The sequence below is a fragment of the Bombina bombina genome, chromosome 2, assembly GCF_027579735.1.
Source record: "Bombina bombina isolate aBomBom1 chromosome 2, aBomBom1.pri, whole genome shotgun sequence".
NCBI classification, from domain to species: Eukaryota; Metazoa; Chordata; class Amphibia; order Anura; family Bombinatoridae; genus Bombina; species Bombina bombina.
The window spans coordinates 1,000,665,028-1,000,678,930 of NC_069500.1; the positions used below are offsets into that span (position 1 = coordinate 1,000,665,028).

Below are 13,903 nucleotides of genomic sequence, written 5' to 3' on the forward strand. Positions count from 1 at the left end.
ACACGGGAAATTCCCATCCCAGACAGTTATTTTCTGTAGGTTGCATCATTATCAGAACGCTAAATCACTGAATGCAGATACGAGATGAACATCGTTGATTTGTCTATATTTAATGGAATTATTACACAAATGTAGAAAAATGCAAAACCATTCAATTGTCATAGCTATAATATTAACATTGTGGGTAAAAATTAATACTTTGGTTTGGAAGTTAGTGCTTTATATGGCAAATAAATGGACAAACATTGCATGGTTAGAGAAATGTAATAGGATATACATTTACAATAAGAAATTGTCTTGCTCTAAAGCAGGGGTATCTATCAAGTTCATTAGAAACAGCAAACAGATAGTAACATAAACACTTCAGAAGTTTCCTTATTTGTAGTACACTTTTAGGCTGTCTGTAACAATAAGTGACCAATAGACTTTAACGCTTCCAAGTGTAACAACCATGCACAATTGTGTTATATCTAGAAAAACAATAACAAACGTGAGTTGAGTTGAATGACTTACCGCAGTACCTTCACATACTTTAGACACTCACCACCTGTTGTATAGGAACATCTCTTCGTACAGTCCGTGAGTGCTTGTTGATCCACCATGTAGTGTTGCAGTATGTGCACACAATGGCGTGGTAGATATTTTGCCGTGCGTCCTTCCCCTACGCCGGCTAGGTCCAGACAGCGTGTGCTTTCCACTTACGCTGTAAAAGCTCTCCCTCACGCCCTCAATAAACAAATATCAACACTCCAAGGAACAGCGTTTGAGTGGCAAAAAAAATGTGAGAAAGTCAGGATTCCAAAAAAGTAAAAATCGCTTTATTTCATATAGAAAATAAGAAAGTTCATGTAGCGCACAGCACACAGACTACACAGCTAACGCATTTCACCCATCAGCGTGTAGACTTTCTCACATTTTTTGCCACTCAAACGCTGCTCCTTGGAGTGTATCAAGATCCTTATCCAGGGGCCACTGGCCAAGTGGTGTTCTCCCATGGGGGGCCACATGAACAGAGTGAGTGCTCTGGATATACTAGAAACTGGAAGTAACATTTACCCAGTAGTAGTGCATGGTAGGAGCTGAAGCCCACAATAGACATATACAGCATATATTTATCTTGTGAGTGCCAAGTGAAGTGATCATTCTGGAACTGAATAAAAAGTGAACTTTATCCAAGTAGTACATAATGGGAGTCTACACTGGATAATGCGTGTTTGTCTTGTCAGTGCCTATATAAAATATCAACTTTACTTGTTATACTTCTTAGAACCGTCCCAAACAAATGATAGGGCCAAATTAATAATGTACCAAATAAACAAGGGAGGGCCAGATTAAACTATATTGAGGGTCTCATATGGCCCCCAGGGCCGTCACTTTGAGACCACTGCTCTAAAGCATTATATTATTTTCTTACTACACTGTTACTTTCTATACCTTTGTGGTTATTGAACAACAAAAGGGGGTTAAACACATAGCAAAACCAGCTACAGAGAAGCAATAAATTGTAGCTCTTGAGCTGAACAAAGCAGGTGATTGGTGGATACGTACATATGCCACCCCCATTGGCTCAGCTTTGCTATTCAGGAACTATTTGTTTCACCTCTTTTACTGGCGTTAAATATATAGGTATAGGCAAGAAACTGTGCATTAGAGTTGTTTATTTTTGGAGATTTATCTTTTAAGATAGTAAAATAATACTGGATAACACGTAAACTCATACTTTCCATTTATCATATATTTGTTACACGTTATATCAAACAAATAAAAACATTTGCTGTTCAGAGATACAACTTAATAGTGCACTTTTAATCACAATAAAGAAAATAAATGTAACATAATATTCTCAATACTCATATACATTGTATATACATGGCAAATAAAACATTACATCATATGGTGTTATAACTAATTAAAAATAGTCACATAATCTACTTTTGATAGTATGTAGTATTTTTTTATGGTAAAAGAAACAAAAAAATAACAATAAATCACATAATATGTATTACATTTGTGCTGTGTATATGAAGGGGATCACAATGTTTACATTTATTGACAGAAATAATCACTTAAAAAGACAAAAATATACAGTAATTGTTATAAAATATATGTCCAACTTATTTTGAAAATAATAACATAAACAGAAAGCACTTTTTGCGGCATCAAAATCAGGAATTCCAATTTCATCAGATCATATTATCATTGTGAAATATTCTTTGAGCAGCCAATTTCCTTGTAACATTTATTATTTTGTGAGTGCAGTGAATTGTAGTGAAGAGTGTTAACCACTAGATGGCGATGTCTGAAGATGCGTAGGAAGAAACAGGGATCTGTTGTATAACAAGTACAGCTGGAAAGTGGAAACTGGGATGTCAGAGTGAACTCATTTCCCGAAAATATTGTTGATGAAAATAAGACACTGTAAGTTATTATTTTCCCTCAGATTAATCTGCCAATGATTTCCTAACGTTTATAGATCGTGTGTCTGCAGTCAGTTAATATATCCATGTAGGTTTAGTCGCTTAAGTTAATTGGTAAGCCTTGAACACACGTGTAAATATCTCAACTGGGAGGGTTGACCTGTTTCCTGATATGAGTTTAACCCCTTGGGTGCTAGGGAGGACTACAACTTACTGATGTGCAATGCGTGCAGCCCTCTTTAGCAGTCAGATAGTTAACACGGAACAGCGTTGATTTGCAAGTGTTTTACAAATATATATTTTAAATCATGTTTTCAAGATTGAAACTGTAACATAAATATTTAAAGACACGCACACAAACAACAGTTTTTTTTTTACATAGGGAAACGTCATCACAATAAAATATTAGAGGGACAGTTAGTCCAAAAAAACTTTCATGTTTCAAATAGGGCATGCAAGTTTCATACTTAGGAAATTATTTTATTTTTCTTCATTCTCTTGCTATCTTTATTTTAAAAGCAGGAATGTAAAGCTCTGGAGTGTGCCCATTTTAGTTTCAGCACCCTGGATAGCGCTTGCTTATTGGTAGCTACATTCAGCAAACCAATAAGCAAGCATAACCCAGATCCTGAACCAAAAATGGGCCGGCTGCTGAGCTTTAAATTCCTATTTTTAAAATAAAGATACCAAGAGAACAAAAAAAATTTGATAAAAGGAGTAAATTAGAAAGTTGCTTAAAATTGCATGCTCTATCTGAATCATTAAATAAAATATTGGGTTTTGTATCCCTTTAATATAACAATAAACACATAGAGCACAAGTTATTATGGGGAATATATATATATATATATATATATATATATATATATATATATATATATATATATATATATACACACACATACACACAGTAGAACAAAATTATTATAAATATTCAATGTAGACATTATGTCTCCTAATTACAATATTTACCATATGACTATCAAATGCAAAACTAATAATACAAAAATCAAAATCCACATATCGTCCAAAAATATAAAGTATATATTAAACTTCTTTGTGTATGTATGTTGAGAAAAGCCAATTCAGGATTTACCTGTGTGGTTATCTTTATGCACTGTGGGATCATGGTAGTTATTTCATTTTTAAATTGTAATTCATCAATTATTTTATCTAGATTTGACCCAAATAGCCACACAGTGTTTTCCACTGAGACAAATGCATGGGTATATATATTTTTTCCTCTATCCAGAGACATCCTAATGTGCTAAGTAATCCTGGTTCTTGTTTGTCATGGTATTTGTCACACTGTTGGCATTACGCCCTGTTTACATTCAAATATGTAATAATTGTATTGTGCCATTAACCCCAGTAATCACTATTTTTTTTAATAATATACATTTGATATTATCAAAACAAATATTTTAAAATATCCAAATTCACCTTATGACGGAAAAATCATTCAATAGTAGTGCTCCCCTTTTTAAATACATTGCGCATTTTAGCAAACTAATTGTCTGAACAAGGAAAAGTAAAAAGCAGTAGTTGTATAGATTCACTGAGGAAATTGTTATATATCACAAATGTGATTACAAAATATTTTTTTAGGAATGCCATTAACTAAAATTAAAACATACACTATATGGCTAAAAGTATGTGGACACCTGACCATCACACCTATATGAGTTAGTTGGACATACCCCTCTGAAATCATAATATGAAGTTTGACACCCCCTTTGCAGCTATACCAGATGTCTTGGAAGGTATTCCACAAGATTTTGGAGTGTGTCTGTGAGAATTTGTGTCCAGCCTAAAGAGCATTTGTAAGGCCAGGCACTGATGTGGGACGAGAAAGTCTGGCTCACAATTTTCCTTTTTTTAAATCCATCCCAAAGGTATTTAATGAGGTTTAATTCAGGGCTCAATGCAGGCCACTCAAATTCCTCCACACTAAAATAATCAAACTATGTCTTCATGGACCTAGCTTTGAGTCCAGGGATACAGTTATGCTGGAACAGGAAAGGGACTTCCCCAAACTTTTGCCACAAAGTTGGAAGCACTCAGTTGTCTAAAATGTCTTCGTATTCTGTAGCATTAGTTTGACCCTTCAATAAAAATAAGGAGCGCAGCCTAAACCCTTAAAAACAGCTCCAGACCATTATCCCTCCCTCACCAAACTTTACAGTTGGCATTCTGGGAGGTAGCATTCTCCTGATATACGCCACACCCAGATTCTTCCATCACACTGCCAGATAGTGAAGCATCATTTCTCACTCCAGAGAACCTAATTCCACTGCTTAAAGTTAATGTAAACTTTCATGAATCAGTACTCGATTTTTAAAAATACTATTAAAAACAGGGGCACTTTCATTCATGAAACTTTACATTGCAGCTTTTTTTTTTTTAATACCTGTTTCTGCAGCAAAGCCAGATCGGCGATCCCCCGCCCGCAGCTCCTCTGTGTCAGCAATTACGAAACCGGCTTCCTCCAATCATGGCGTGCACCCCAGAGCGTCCATCTCATGAGGCCACGCCGTGATTGAAGGAATCCAGTTTAGTCATTTCTGTGCTAAGTTCAGCATGAGAAGCGGGCGGGGGATCACCAATCCGGCTTTGCTGCAGAAAAAGGTAAGTATTTAAAAAAACAAAAACGCTGCAATGTGAAGTTACATGAATTAAAGTGCCCCTGTTTTTAACCCCTTAGTGACCGAGGACGTGCAGGGTACGTCTGAAAAAAAAAGGCAGTTAACGCCTGACGACGTACCCTGCACGTCCTCGGCTAAAGTGAGTGCTGGAAGCGATCAAGATCGCTTCCAGACACTATTACAGTACCGCAGAGAGGCCTCGATGTCTAGGCATCCCTGCAGTGCTGTTCCGGAGTGCCGGGACCGGATTGATCACTCCCCCTTGAGTGATCACTTCTGGTTTTGCTCCACGTGGAGCCCGGCAGTGCAGCAGAGCATCGGAAGCGATTGGACACGCTTCCGATGCTCTGCTAGTGTGCTAAGTGCCTCGGTGGGTCGAGGCACTTAGTTAGCATATAAATTAAATAAAAAATGGGGAAAAAAAAAACACTAATAAAATAAAAAAGCCCCCACATATAAACCCCCCCTCCCCCATGAGGCTTCCAAAATGGCGATGCCCAGTGCATCATGGGGCCTCTGGGGGTGTCCCTAGCCTGCCTCATCATAGGGGCAAGCTAGGGTCACCCAATCTGAGCCTTCCCACAAAAAAAATAATAATAATAAAATCTCCCATTTGTCTGATCAGGTCAATATTTGTAAATATTGACTCTGATCTGTGTGGATCTCCCTCCCTCTCCTCACTTGCTATTTTGTTGGAGAGAGAGAGAGACCTGTATTTTAGCAGAGAGAGATTTATTTCTTTTATTTGTTAAAAAATTTAAAATCCAAAGGCTCTTTTCAGAGCCATTAACCCCTAGCTTGCCAGTGATCACTATAAATCACTGGCAGTAGCACAGCTGCACTTTTTTTTGCTGTCTGTGCATTTTTTTAGGGGTTAATTTTTGTTGTATTTTTTTTAAAAACCCAAAGGCTCCTTTCAGAGCCATTTAGCTAATTTAATTTAATTTAAAGACTATTTAAACCCTAGCTTGCCAGTGATCGCTATACATCACTGGCATTAGCATAGCTGTACTTTTTTGCTGTCTGTGCATTTTTTAGGGGTTAATTTTTGTTGTTGTAATTTTTTAAAAACCCAAACGCTCCTTTCAGAGCCATTTAGCTAATTTAATTTAATTTAAATAGTATTTAACTCCTAGCTTGCCCGTGATCGCTATAAATCACTGGCATTAGCATAGCTGTACTTTTTTTGCTGTCTGTGCATTTTTTTAGGGGTTAATTTTTGTTGTTGTAATTTTTTAAAAACCCAAAGGCTCCTTTCAGAGCCATTTAGCTAATTTAATTTAAAGAGTATTTAACCCCTAGCTTGCCAGTGATCGCTATAAATCACTGGCATTAGCATAGCTGTACTTTTTTGCTGTCTGTGCATTTTTTTAGGGGTTAATTTTTGTTGTTGTAATTTTTTAAAAACCCAACGGCTCCTTTCAGAGCCATTTAGCTAATTTAATTTAATTTAAAGAGTATTTAACCCCTAGCTTGCCAGTGATCGCTATAAATCACTGACATTAGCATAGCTGTACTTTTTTGCTGTCTGTGCATTTTTTAGGGGTTAATTTTTGTTGTTGTAATTTTTTAAAAACCCAAAGGCTCCTTTCAGAGCCATTTAGTTAATTTAATTTAATTTAAAGAGTATTTAACCCCTAGCTTGCCAGTGATCGCTATAAATCACTGGCATTAGCATAGCTGTACTTTTTTAAAAAAAACCCAAAGGCCATTTAGTTAATTAATTAATTTTGGTTTTCTGTGACAGATACAATAATGTCAAAGAAAACATATAGTGCTGAGGAGGCATATGCCATCCTTGCGTCAGAGTCAGATGCCTGCCATATGCTCAGATACATCATTAGATGCAGTCTCAACTGATAGTGATGTATCTGTGGCTGCTAGCCCCCCTGCCAGCCCCCCTGCTAGCCCCCCTGCCAGCCCCCCTGCTAGAAGGAGGCGTGTTGCTGCCATTGCCGCTGAAGAGTGGGTAACGCCTCATCTCCAGAGGCCAGATATCCCACCCTTCGCAGCAAATGCTGGCATAAATATAGATGTGGCAGGTTTTAGCCCCCAACAGTTTCTGGAGGTGTTTCTGGGTGATGATGTATTGGGGAACATTGTCGCCCAAACTAATTTATATGCCCATCAGTACCGTGCTGCAAAGCCTGAAACATATTTGGCAAAGCAGCAATGGGCCCCCATCAATGTGCCAGAATTTAAAAAATTCTGGGCATTGACTATGCTGATGGGCATCATAAAGAAACCCTCCGTTCGCTCCTACTGGAGCAGTAGCCCCATCTGCTCTACCCCCATTTTCTCCCAGAGTATGTCGAGGCAGAGGTATGAAATGATTCTTCATTTCATGCACTTCAGCGACAACAGCCTGTGCCCCCCTAGGGAGCATCCCCAATTTGACAGGCTGTATAAAATCCGCTCCCTGATTACCCACTTTTCTACCAGGTTTGCAGAGGCTTATACACCTGGAAGGAATATATGCGTTGATGAATCCCTGATGAAGTATAAGGGAAGGCTGGGATTCAAGCAGTATATTCCTTCCAAGCGCTCCAGGTATGGGGTAAAGGTGTATAAGCTCTGTGAGAGCGAGACTGGGTATACTCAGGCCTTCCGGGTGTATGAGCGAAAGGATAGCCACCTTGACCCTCCAGGTTGCCCAGAACATATGGGAACCACTGGCAAGATTGTCTGGGACCTGATATTACCCCTAATGAACAAAGGGTATCACTTGTACTTAGACAATTTTTATACAAGTGTCCTTTTGTTCAAGCTACTGTATTGCTTTGATACAGTAGCTTGCGGTACTATTAAAAAGAACCGCACAGGTTTCCCAGGACAACTTGTACGCACCCGGCTACAAAGGGGGGAGACCTCAGCTCTGCGCCAAGAGGAGCTGTTGGCACTTAAGTACAGAGACAAGAAGGATGTATACCTTCTTACCACCATCCACACAGAGAGGACGATGGCGGTCTCTGTACGTGGCAGAGCTGAGATCATAAGGAAGCCAGTGTGCATCAAGTCTTATAACCGGCATATGGGTGGGGTTGATCTGGCAGATCAGCTGCTGCAGCCCTACCTAATTATGCGGAAGACAAGGGCCTGGTACAAAAAGGTTGCAATTTACCTAATGCAGATTGCAACCCACAACGCTTTTTTGTTGTTCAAAAAAGCAAACCCCGGAATGAAACAGACTTTTTTACAATTTCAGCTCCAGATCATTTCGGGGATTTTGTACCATGATGCACCTGCTCCCCGGGCGGTGATGGGAGAGAGCAGAGTTGGGGCTACTCATTTTATTTTTAAAATCCCCCCTACTGCCGCAAAGCAGAGACCACAAAAAAAATGCAGAGTCTGTACCAAGAGGGGGCAGAGAAGGGACACTGTATATCACTGTCCTGATTGCCCTGGACAGCCTGGACTCTGCATTGGGGACTGCTTCAAGCGGTACCATACAATGGTCAATTTTTAAAAAATAAATACATTTGCTGTTATTTTTTTTTGTTATGTTTACTGTTAAATTTTTTGTTGTTATTTTTTTACTTTTAATGTGCCAGATTTTTACATTTCACTAATATTTTTTTTTTTCTAAAATGGGGCTGTTCTTTTTTTTTTTTTTTTTACAAAAACCCCTGTCAAACCTATGCATGGGGGACATAGGTGTTCTCAAGGTGCCTTGCAGAAAACAACCTGTAGTATTTTTTTTGCACTAACTTACAACAGTCTCTCCTAAATCATAGTCAAAAAGCAATGTGTGTGTAAAAATGAAAATTGAAAAATTGCCACCATACACTTTCTCCAATTTTTTTGGCTAAAACGGTTGCTTCAAAGGCATCAAAGCACACCATATACAATACCTTGGGGTGTCAACATTTCAAAAATATGCACATTCATGGCAATAAATAAAAGTGGGGTTTACAATTGGCCCCAAACTAAAGATAGGCCTATCAGAAGAAATACTCTCACTTAATAACTAAAATCACAAGTCATAAAATTGTAACATAACCTTCCCAAAATCCTGGCAAACCTATGCATGGGGGGCATAGGTGTACTCAGGGTGCCTTGCAGAAAACAACCTGAAGTATTTTTTTGCACTAACTTACAACAGTCTCTCCTAAATCATAGTCAAAAAGCAATGTGTGTGTAAAAATGAAAATTGAAAAAATGCCACCATACACTTTCTCCAATTTTTTTGGCTAAAACAGTTACTTCAAATGCATCAAAGCACACCATATACAATACCTTGGGGAGTCAACATTTCAAAAATATGCACATTCATGGAAACAAATAAATTGGGGTATGTTAAAATACCCCCAAAAAGACAATAGGCAAAGAAAATATGTTAAATGTGAAAAAAAAATCACAAACGCATGTTGGATATTTGGCATTACACCCCCCGAACAAGCCAAGAAACTTATGCATAGGTGGTATCACTGTACTCAGGAGATGTTGGTGAACACATATTGGGGTCTTCTTTGGCAGTAACACATAACAGGAGCTGAGAATTCATGTCTAAAGTACAATGTGTGTGAAAAATAACACACAAAAAATGACTGCCCAATAGTTTGACAAAGACTGGTGGTTGAATTAGTGCATGGAAAGTGTTAAAATACCAGCATTTGAAATACCCTAGGGTGTCTACTTTTCAAAAATATATGGTTTGATGGGGGTAAATTACATTGGCCGGCTTCAGAAATGTCCTACATAGGACATGGGTGCATGGGATGTGAAAATTCCAAGTTGAAAAACTGGAATGCGCCCCCTAAAATTAAGGCCTTTTAGCCCCCAGAGAACCCAACACACCTATACATGGGTGGTATCACTGTACTCAGGAGATGTTGTTGAACACATATTGAGTTTTTTTTGGCAGTAACACATAACAGGGACTGAGAATATATGCCTAAAGTACAATGTGTGTGAAAAATAATGCAAAAAAATGACTGCCTAAAAGTTTGACAAAGACTAGTGGCTGAATTAGTGCATGGAAAGTGTTAAAATACCAGCATTTGAAATACCCTAGGGTGTCTACTTTTCAAAAATATATGGTTTGATGGGGGTAATTTACATTGCCCGGCCTCAGAAATGTCCCAAATAGGACATGGGTGCATGATGACAGATATGAAAATTCCAAGTTGAAAAACTGGAATGCGCCCCCTAAAATTAAGGCCTTTTAGCCCCCAGAGAACCCAACACACCTATACATGGGTGGTATCACTGTGCTCAGGAGATGTTGTTGAATACATATTGAGGTGTTTTCTGGCAGTAACACATAACAGGGACTGAGAATATATGCCTAAAGTACAATGTGTGTGAAAAATAATGCAAAAAAATGACTACCTAAAAGTTTGACAAAGACTAGTGGTTGAATTAGTGCATGGAAAGTGTTAAAATACCAGCATTTGAAATACCCTAGGGTGTCTACTTTTCAAAAATATATGGTTTGATGGGGGTAATTTACATTGCCCAGCTTCAGAAATGTCCCAAATAGGACATGGGTGCATGATGACAGATATGAAAATTCCAAGTTGAAAAACTGGAATGCGCCCCCTAAAAATAAGGCCTTTTAGCCCCCAGAGAACCCAACACACCTATACATGGGTGGTATCACTGTACTCAGGAGATGTTGTTGAATACATATTGAGGTTTTTTTTGGCAGTAACACATAACAGGGACTGAGAATATATGCCTAAAGTACAATGCGTGTGAAAAATAACACAAAAACATGACTACCTAAAAGTTTGACAAAGACTAGTGGTTGAATTAGTGCATGCAAAGTGTTAAAATACCAGCATTTGAAATACCCTAGGGTGTCTAGTTTTTAAAAATATATGGTTTGTTGGGGGTAATTTGCATTGTCCGGCTTCAGAAATGTCCCAAATAGGACATGGGTGCATGATGACAGATGTGAAAATTCCAAGTTAAAAAACTGGAATGCGCCCCCTAAAAATAAGGCCTTTTAGCCCCCAGAGAACCCAACAGACCTATACATGGGTGGTATCACTGTACTCAGGAGATGTTGTTGAATACATATTGAGGTTTTTTTTGGCAGTAACACATAACAGGGACTGAGAATATATGCCTAAAGTACAATGCGTGTGAAAAATAACACAAAAACATGACTACCTAAAAGTTTGACAAAGACTAGTGGTTGAATTAGTGCATGCAAAGTGTTAAAATACCAGCATTTGAAATACCCTAGGGTGTCTAGTTTTTAAAAATATATGGTTTGATGGGGGTAATTTGCATTGTCCGGCTTCAGAAATGTCCCAAATAGGACATGGGTGCATGATGACAGATGTGAAAATTCCAAGTTAAAAAACTGGAATGCGCCCCCTAAAAATAAGGCCTTTTAGCCCCCAGAGAACCCAACAGACCTATACATGGGTGGTATCACTGTACTCAGGAGATGCTGCTGAAGACATATTGGGGTGTTATTTGGCAGTAACCCTTAACGTTCTCAGTAAATGTATTCTTGAATTGCTATTTTGTCAAAAAATCACCACTTTTTTTTTTTCTTTCAAACTTTGGCATAGATTGGTGGTAAAATAGTTGCATGGAAAGAGTCAAAATACCCCATGTTTAATACCTTAGGTTGTGTTCTTTTAAAAAATATATATATATGTGAAGGGTTAATCAGGGATTCCTGACAGATATCAGTGTTCCAATGTAACTATCGCTAATTTTTTTTAAAAAAATTTGGAAATAGCAAAGTGCTACTTGTACTTATTGCCCTATAACTTGCAAAAAAAGCAAAGAACATGTAAACATTGAGTATTTCTAAACTCAGGACAAAATTTAGAAACTATTTAGCATGGGAGTTTTTTGGTAGTTGTTGAAGTGTAGGAGATTTTGAGGGTCAAAGTTAGAAAAAGTGTGTTTTTTTCAATTTTTTCCTCATATTTTATAATTTTTTTTATAGTAAATTATAAGATATGATGAAAATAATGGTATCTTTAGAAAGTCCATTTAATGGCGAGAAAAAACGGTATATAATATGTGTGGGTACAGTAAATGAGGAAAATTACAGCTAAACACAAACACCGCAGAAATGTAAAAATAGCCTTGGTCCCAAACGGACAGAAAATGGAAAAGTGCTGCGGTCATTAAGGGGTTCATAGTATTTTTAAAAACCGGGCACTGATTTATGAAAGATTACATTCACTTTAAGAGTCTAGTGGAGATGTGCTTTACACCACTCAAGCTGTAGCTTTGTATTGCACATGTTGATGTGTGGAAAGCAATTTCATGAAGCTTCCAAAATACAGTTTTTGCGCTGATGTTGTTTCCAGAGACAGTTTGGAACCCTTTAGTGAGTGATGCAACAGATAACAGGCAATCTTTTACAAGCTACGTGCTTCAGCACTCAGAGGCCCTGCTCTATAAGTTTGAGTGCTCTACCACTTCGCGGATGGGTTATTGTTGCTCCTCAACGTTCAAGTAGGGCAGAAATTTCACAAACTGACTTGCGGCAATGCTGGTATCCTAAAAGAGTGTCAAGTTTAAAGTCAATGAACTCTTTAGTGCAACCCATTGTACTGCCAATGTTTGTCTATGGAGATTTCATGGCTATGTGCTGACCTTTTTTTGTGTGTGCACATGTTAGCAATGGGTGTGGCTAAATCACCTGAATGCAATCATTATTAGGAGGTGTCTGCATGCTTTTGGTCACATGGTGTATATTACTGTTTTAAACTATAAAAACTGTAAAATTACTCATGCTTTAGCATGTTTGTTTATCACTGTGCGAGACACAGTTTGGAGCTCTACTACTTGTTTACATACTGCAGAACTGATGGGTGCATACTCACCTCTGCGCTGACCAGCTTTACAGGCAGCCAGTATTGTACCACTTTTTTTTTTCTTGCATGTAACTGATACTAGCCAGTGCCTCCCTAGCCATTGACCTCACCGCACGTCACTGCAAAGGTGGCCAAGATTTAACCATATTTAAATATATAAGGGCCATACTCATGGATTTACATAACATTGAATTTCAAATTCTGGTATCAACATTCATTCAATATATTTGTGCAAACAAAACAATTTTGCTAGCTCTGTTTTCTATCTGCATCTGCACATATGTAGCATGATGGGTAAAATTAAAAACATGGCTTTTATACTTTACTGATAAAACGTCAGCCTCTGCCCATTTGTAATACAGAATCCTTTATTCATGACTCTCACATACAGTTACAGTATATCTGCTCTACCTTTTTAAAACCGGTACATTCCTGTCCTTTCCATGTACTTTCTATTACATATTCGTCTATGTGTCTGTTATCATAAAGTTCTGTGGTAGAAAAACAGAAATGTATTCTCATTCAGTTTATCAAATTTATTTTAGTGATGTTTGGGTAACCCTTTCATCATAAGGTCTCATACTAGACATACTAGGTATTTTTATCAGTCATGGTTTAATTTAAAAGGCAGAATAACACAGATCAAATAAAATATTGAATCTATTTTAAACAAAAAATTGCTTAGAAAAACTGTGTTTTAGTAATGTGCTCTGTGAAGTACTGCAATGTATTTATTTTTTCCTTCCTTTTCAAATTGTTTTTTTGTGAAATATGAGTTTGAGTGCCTTATCTAATTGGCTCCTTGAAAATATTTTAAAGGGAAATGAAACCCAAACTTTTTCTTTCATGATTCAGATAGAGCATACAATTTTAAACAACTTTCCAATTTACTTCTATTATATAATTTGCTTCCTTCTCTTGTTATCTTTTGCTGAAATGAAAAGCTCAGCAGCAGCAAAGAACCTAGACTCTAGCTGCTGATTGGAGGCTGCATATATATACTGATTTTCATTGGCTCACCCATGTGTTCAGTCAGCAACCAGTAGTG

The 13,903-nt window shown here is 37.7% G+C and overlaps 1 protein-coding gene across 1 annotated transcript in view; it reads left to right on the forward strand.

The window, feature by feature from the left end:
• The first annotated feature begins 2,347 nt into the window (after positions 1-2,347).
• ALPK1 (alpha kinase 1) overlaps positions 2,348-13,903 on the forward strand; it is a 527,820-nt gene continuing 516,264 nt past the window's right edge. Inside the window, exon 1 of the mRNA XM_053703556.1 lies at positions 2,348-2,418. The gene's annotated coding sequence lies outside the window, so the exon portion shown is untranslated. The remainder of the gene's footprint in view (positions 2,419-13,903) is intronic.